Below are 8,129 nucleotides of genomic sequence, written 5' to 3'. Positions count from 1 at the left end.
ACACCCTGTTGCATTTGCTTGTTGTTTTCTTGTTTTGATGTTCCCAAGTCATCATTGCCTGATATGCTACATTGGAAATAAATTATTTCTACTGCATTTCTGTAAGAAAACTAATTGAGAGTACTAAAGTAATGGATATTTACAATGGGGTTTAAGCAGATGAAAAACACAGCAGACTTTGGTAAGTAACAGGAGGCTGAAGTATCAAAAGACTTTCTGCAGCTGACAGGATTCCAGCACACACCTGCAGCAGTGCCCTTCCTGGAGCACCTCAGTGCACTGACACAGATAAACAGCACAGCAGGCAAGGGAGATGTCTCTCAAGCTCCCAAAGAATGTACAAAGATGTAAAATGACAACTGCTCGGCCCAAAACATAGTCTGTATTTATAAACATTTGGAGGAGCAGAGGAGGCCCATGGAATGGGAGAATAAGTGTCTGTTAAAGGACCCAGGATAATACTTAATGAGAATGTATAAATCTGTACATTGAGTATAAAGATCATTTAAATAATGTAGCATAAGCTGTGTTGCTAAGAAGAGATTTCAGTAATGAGATTTAAATACAAAAGGACAAAGTATGTATAATTGTATTAAATTATGTGGGACATAAGCAAGATGCAAATGGTATGGAATAAGGCATGGAGACTGTGTTGAGTGTGGCTGGGATGGAGTCAACCTTCCCACAGCAGCTCTCAGTGCTGTGCTTTGTACCTGTAGCTAGAAAGGTGCCAGTGTCATACAGGAGTGTTTTGGCTACTCCTGAGCACTGCTCCAGCATCAAGGTGTCTCTCCAACACCCCTAAAAGCCACTAGGCTGGGGGTGGGCAAGAGGCTGGGATAGGACAAAGACAGGACCGCTGACTCAAGCTGACCAAGGAGATCTTCCATACCAAATAACATGGTACTCAGCAATAAAACTAAGAGAGAGAAGAAGAAAGAGGGGCATTTGGCATTTAATTATTTATCTTCCAGAGAATAAAATACACATACCAAAGCCCTATTTCCCAGACATTGGCTGGATATCACCTGCTCATGAGAAGTAGACAATAGATCTTTTTGTTTCCTTTTTGCTTCCTTGTGTATCCTTTCCTTTTTCTTTATTAAACTGCCTTCATCTCAGCACATGAGTTCTTCATTCTACATTCCTCCCCTGGGCCCTGCTGAGGAGTGACAGAGCAGCTGGATGGGCACCTGGAGAGAATAAAGATCATCCCATCACTACTTTATACAGCACAAAATCAGCTCCTCCCAGCCAGCCCTTCCCTGTGAGAAAATTACACAAAAGAACTTCTGAAAGGTCACAGACCAATTACAGCCCAATTTGTTCTTCTAGATGTGTCTCTCTAGGTTTCCTGGCCATTTCCATCAATAAAGCAATTAATCATCTGTATTTTTTGTCTAACACCAAATCAGACTGCTGCAAAGTATCCAAAAACTTAGAAGCAGGCATCTACTCTACAACAGGATAAAAAGAAAATCTCAATTTGTACTCCAAAATGTACAATGATCATGGTTTTCAAAAGAGTATGAGACACTTAGATATTAGAAAAGGCTGATAATTCTTTTTTAAATGTCAGGCAGACATAGCACATAAAAAGCAGACTTTTAGAAGTGCAATGTATGATATTATACATTCATAAGCACAGAAATTTTTAGTGAGTTTAACATCTTACATAAGCCAACCTAAGGCTAATGTCTCCTTCCTGTCAGTCCAAGTTGATGGTCTTACTAAAAAGAATTGGACAGTTGCAAAATAAGTGAATAATCAGACACTGGCAGATTTTTTTAAAATATCAGATGCATAAAAATCATCTTACCTGTCCTTCAATTATCTTTGATCAATTTAAACACTATTTAAGGAAACAATATATCTTTTGGGTTGTTTGTGTTATTTGAAGTAAAAATATTTCTAATACAAGCTTATTATCTTTGAATCCTAAAGAAATAATGAATAAAAACAAATTATCGGGTATTTTCCTACAAGAACTTTAAACCCTTCTAGCCTTACAGAAATAGGTTAGACTAAATTTTCCAATCTCAACTTGTCTCAGAATTTCTCTTTTACCTGAAACATAGATGAGATTAACTTCCCATTTTGACACTCACTCAAGGTACAACAGGAAAACAAACTTCTTAATTGTCTTAAAACTACAGTGTTTTCCAGTTTGAAAATCGAACTCTTTTTTAGGTAGTGAAAATCTTCTATAATCATAACAACTTGATAGATTTTCCAGAATCAATTTCTCATGACAACAGCTCCTGGAAAGTCAGTGCTCCTGGAAAGTCAGTACTCCTGACTAAATCACAGCTGTTTCCTTGCCCATGCTTCTATGCTAGAGATGAAAAGGATTCACATCCTGCATATTTCCTCTTTTATTTTGCATATATGTACAGCACAACTACTACAACAGAAATGCCTTCAGCTTGAAGGTCATGTTCTAAACTAATTTGTGTTTGATACTCTTAAAAGGTACTCTATAAAACTCTTGAAAACTTGGCTGCAATAAATTTACTGAGATATGAATCTATACTAGAATTTTTCATGTACTGAAAATATCTACACAGAAATGCATTTTCAGTTTGCCAAATCATACCCAATTTCTCTTTTTCCTTGAAGACCACAAGGTGGCATGTGAAACATACAGTAGTAGACAACATACTTGAAAAAATACAGTAGAAAAGTGCTATGCAGTTCTACCAGATGACCACAACATGAATACTCAGTTTTAAGAACCAGTCTAAGTCTTTTGTAGGAGTTTGCCTTTTTCAGTCCAAGCTCTTTGCACTGGAAAAGGAACAAGATGTTCCTCTTATTAACAAGAAGAGATTATTTTTTTTAATGTAAAACTGTATCAAGGCACTCTAAGAGACAGTGGGCCTTGTTACCCACAGAATGATCAGAGTGAACTCCAGCAAATTTCTTCCAGGATTTCCATTTAGCCATAAGAACTAGATGACCATCATGCATGCAGCTGTGGTGTGCTAAAGCTTCATTATAGTGAAAAATTACTTAGGAGGTTTTCTTAAGCATAAAACTGTATTTTATAATGGAAAAATATGGAATCTGGTACTGTTTTGCTACACCATGGAAGTTCTGAGCCTGTTCACACTGATGTCTGAGTACAATGAAAAGTTTTTCACTTATCCCACATACTTCTAAATTCAACAGATTCAGGAGATGCCATTGGGATGCCTAAAGGACACCAAAGATCTAACAGTGTTAGGAGTGATTGTTGGGATATCTTCTTCTCATGTGCTTTACCCAAGCTGATAATATTACATTTTTGCCATTGCCAGCAAAAACTGAATCATGTTGATGTGTCCAGTTTTCTGAATTGCACCCCAGAGAAACACCTTCATTCTTCAGATCACTTCAAATGCGTTCCTAACCAAATCTTTCTGCTCCAGCCCAAACACAATCTCAGCCCTTCTGGGTTATTTTACCCTGTACAAAGGTGAGCTGTGGTGACCCCAGGCCAGTTCACTCTTTACAGGCATTTCCTATATTGACCAAGTGTCAGTGCATTCATGGAAGACAGCCACAGAAAAGTTCCTTCTGCTCCACTCTTGTAAACACTTGTGAAAGGGTCATGTTAATGACCTATGGGCGTTCAGACAAATTGAAACTGTAAGAGTGTTGCATCCTGTGTAAACAGAGCCCTCACTTAATACAGGTTTTGCATATATATTGCTCAAGAAAATATTCCACCTTCATTTCTGTTTTGGTTTTTTGGTCTGGTTTGGTTTGGCTTTTTTTGGCTTTTTTTTTTCTTAGATGAATTTCTAGAATTTACCTCACCGCAAACTGTTACATCTGTGATGAAAATATGCCTTACGTTATTCTCAGATGACACATGCTAATTGTTTATACAAGCAGGAAGAAAAGGCCATGTGTTTATGCCTGAAAAAATGATTAACACGTTGATTCATTCTGGCTTACTATAAATTCCTCGAAGCGTCAGCACTGTTGCTAAAAGTCAGACTTTCAACATAATACTTATCAGGAAATACCTGCTCCTAAATGAATGATAAATAATTGCACTTACTAAAAAAGTTACTGAGGCTTTGACTATCAGAATCAGAGAATCTAGGCAAAATTTTTCCTTGGAAGGTTTTCAAACCTGGAGCTGGAAATCTGGGCTATTTTTCCTGTTATGAATGCAAGGCTCTACGCTACTAAGTATGCTGAGTTCTTACAAGTCTTAACTCCTCATTTCATTTAGAGATAGGCTGCACCTTAATTTGATTTCAAAACACATAGATGTTGTCAAATAAACATGCCAATTTTCCCCTTATTTAAGTGCCAACACAAACCACAAAAAAAGTAAATGTAAATGCATAACATTTCTAACTCCCACATTTCCCACCTGGTTCTGTGCATCCACTTGATTATCTAGACCTTGCCTTGCATTCTTGTAGTTAAGTAATGAATGTTGTTCTCCTTTATGACTCTGTCATGAATGACAGCTTGACAGCTATTTGGAAAGAATTGTAGCTAATCCAGCTAGAGGACAGAGCTTCAACACATTATGTATTTCTGGGAACTGAAATTACAGACCTAGCAGATTTTTACACTCCAGGAGCTGCCTTGAATCATGAAATCATAGAATGGTTTGAGTTGGAAGAGACCCTTAAAGATCATCTAATTCAAACTCCCATGCCACAGGCAGGGACACCTCCACTAGATCAGCTCACTCAGATTCCATCCAACCTGGACTTGAACACTTTCAAGGAAAAAGCATCCACAACTTCTCTGGGCAACCTGTTCCAGTTCCTCACCATCCTCACAGTAAAGAATTTTTTCTGATATCTAATCTAAGCCTACTCTCTTTCCATTTGATTCTATTTCTCCTATAACTACATGCTCTTGTAAAAAGTCCTTCTCCATTTTTCTTGCACAGTCCTTTCAGGTACTGGAAGGCTGCAAACAGCAAAAAGTCTTCTCTTTTCCAGGCTAAACAAACCAAATTCTGTCACCTTTCCTTGTGCGAGGGGTGTTCCATCTCTCTGATCATCTTGCTGGCCTCCCCTGGGCTCACTCCAACAGGTTCATGTCTTTCCTGTGCTGGGGATCCCAGAGCTGGATGCAGCACTCCAGGTGGGTCTCAGCAGAGCAGAGCTGAGGGGCAGAATCCCCTCTCCTGACCTGTTGGCTTTGCATCAATCTGCTGCACTTGCATAATAGTTTAAATTTTGAAAGAGAAAATAAAAGGGAAGAAAAACTTGCTCTAATTCACTGCTGAAAGAAATTTTTTCAGCTTTCTCTCAGCTGAACTAATTTTATGGGAAACACAGCATCATTTTAGGCTGAAAACCAAAATAAAGGTTAAAACCTAGGAGTATGGGGAAGCTGAAGCTGAAATATTAGAGGAAATACCCAACATAAAAAATGCACATAGACTAATCCTGAATGCAGCAGACCACTGAATACCTAATACTACCTGTGCTTGTAAAGTTGGAGGTGTCAGGGAATACTCCTAGGCCTGGCACTCATCTTCCAACAGGAGATAATTCTGTAAGAATTCTTTTAGAATAATCTTTTTTGGCTCATGAGAAATACTGCTCTCCCAGTAATCTCTGTGGTTCAAGAATTAGAGCTAGGAGCTACTTTTAACAGGCATTTCTGATGCAGGTTCTGTTTCAGATGGATGACAGTCATCCCATGATAGTCATCCTTGTTGCTAAAAATGGATTCAGCAGCTAGGATGGACCCGGGCTTCACCTGGCCCCAGAGAATCCACATGCTAAGAAAGGTACAGAAGAGTAGCACAGTGTTATTGTGTCTAAGGAGAATCATTCAAAATCACCCCCTCTTTTCCTTCCTCCTCTGCCAAATGTAGTAGATAGAGTCAGGCGTTCGGAAAATCTCGCGATGTCACAGAAAGCAGCAGGATTCCTCTCCCCCTAACGCCTAGTGATAAGGGATCACCCAAGAATGTAGACCTCCCTAACATTAGTAACTTTCTACTCCTTATTAACCAATTACAGTAAGGTAAGACCCCCTGACGCAGAGAAAAAACCTCCCCGATTATAAAACCCGACGAGACGGGACAATAAAGGCCTTTGAACCATCCACCACGTTGGTGCCTGCGTGTGTTCTTGGCCCGAGCGACCCTGGAGAGTTTGGGTCACCGTGCCGTTTCCTCAGAACCAGGTCGCCTTGCCTTGCATCAGAAGGCAACAGCCAAACTTTTGCCTCTGCATTTCTTCCACACAGAAAGCTCCACTGGGTCCAGGCAAAGCAAGGGGCTAGGAAGAGGACCACCTTCATAAAGTTGCTCAAGTCCCACAAGCAAGTGGAGAAAATAGGAAGCTCAGTGAAAATAGCAAATAAGCATTGAAATGTTTCAGGTGTGGGGTGTCTTTGTTAAACTGCTAGGGCTGAAAAGAAATGTCATTTACGTTCAAAAGAGCACTAGAGTTTATCCTGGTGTTACACTTATGATGTGTCATCACCACATGGGCACCAACAGTAGCACAACACTGAAATAAAAATTCTGAATCCAGGTGATTCAGAAGCATCAAACTCCAGGCACTCCCTCCCTCCCTCCTTCCCTCAAACTGCCAGAAAAGCTCTCAGCAGCTCTGCTCCTCCATTCAGTCAGCTGGCTAGTGTCAACATGTTGTAATACCTGGATACAAGTACTTTCATGCAGCTCTCTTAATATAAAATTGTGTCAACAGACATCTAAAACCATAGGTAACAACTTCCAAAAGAGCTCAGATGCTCAGGAACAGCTCACCTAGAGTGTGGCACATGCTAACAAAGAAGGGTTGGTTGAGGCTGGCAGGAGAATACACAGAGGATTTCAAGGGCTGTTGGTTTCCATGGCTGTAGCACTCATTACCAATAGATCTGAGTGAGTGTATCATTACATTGCCAGTGTGACAGCAGGCAAAACAGGATCTCAGCCAGAATCTAAGCGCCTGATGCATTTCAGAAAAAAATACTTGCTAATTGAAGAGGTTACTGCCCAAGTCCTTCATTCCTGCAATGTAAATAGTACAAAATATTCAGGCAAAATATTCCTTTTAAAAGGCTATTATAACAAAATATCCCTTATTTTTTAATGTAAAAGCTTGAAAAAATCCACAAAATAAGAAGCAGGGACAAATGCATTGTGATTACTGAATGAAAACTCATTTTCTAAAACAAGGTCTTTTATGCAGCTCCAAAGACACAACTAAGAATCAGAGACTATCAAGTGCTAAGGGAAAAAATGTGTCATTTCCCCAAATTTTTCAGAATATTTAGTAAGTAACAGGGTCTGTCATGTTTAAGTCCAACAGCAAAAATATGGGAAAGTTGTCTGAGATATAAAATCATCATCATGCAACCATAGCTTCTTTCAATCTGAACATCTTGTCTTGACAACAAAGAGATTCCTGCCATTGTGGAAATATAGTCAATCTGGTGAACTGCAAAAAAAACACAACTAGATTTGGTGCTTAATATCCATAAAAATGAAGGCGCTAAAATTTTTTCGTGGAGGGATAAGACTGAAACAAACTGAAAAAAGAAATACTTTATACTAGTAAAGACATGCAGGTAGTGTGAATGTTTTAAAACACACATGTGACTGTAAAAGGGTGCATGTATATCTGTGTATAAGAGGCCTGGTTTTCAGGGGGAGATGCACAGGGAGAGATATGTATTTTGTACCCTTTTCTCAACATCAATGTGAATACCTGTTTACAGTAGAAATGTGAAAGCTCTCTCCAGACTATGCTGCCTACAGGGAAGAATGTCAAAAAGCAAATACCACCTCAGTCTGGAAAGTGTGTTTAATTTCAGTTGTTATTTCACTTGATCTTTTACAGAGATACAAGGAATGGAAAGTGTTTTACAAGTCAGCATGGTGATGTACTGATCACATAGTAGCTAGCTGCCCTCCTAGATTTCACAGGCTGAAGGAAGACTAAGCCCACCATCATAGTTTTCACACTTTCAGAACCATTTCTTTCCAGTTTAAATTCAAGTAAATTACAGTCACAACAACACTAATCAAACCACCAAATAAATACCACACACAGAAAAAGTATCCTCTTTGCTGTGGACTTTGCTTACTCATTATCAGTGGGGACATTCAGGAAATTTCCATGTGAAAGGACGAGTCAGATCCAACT

This window comes from Melospiza melodia, chromosome 1, assembly GCF_035770615.1.
Source record: "Melospiza melodia melodia isolate bMelMel2 chromosome 1, bMelMel2.pri, whole genome shotgun sequence".
Taxonomy (NCBI): domain Eukaryota; kingdom Metazoa; phylum Chordata; class Aves; order Passeriformes; family Passerellidae; genus Melospiza; species Melospiza melodia.
Note: the sequence above shows the minus strand (reverse complement) of the source record.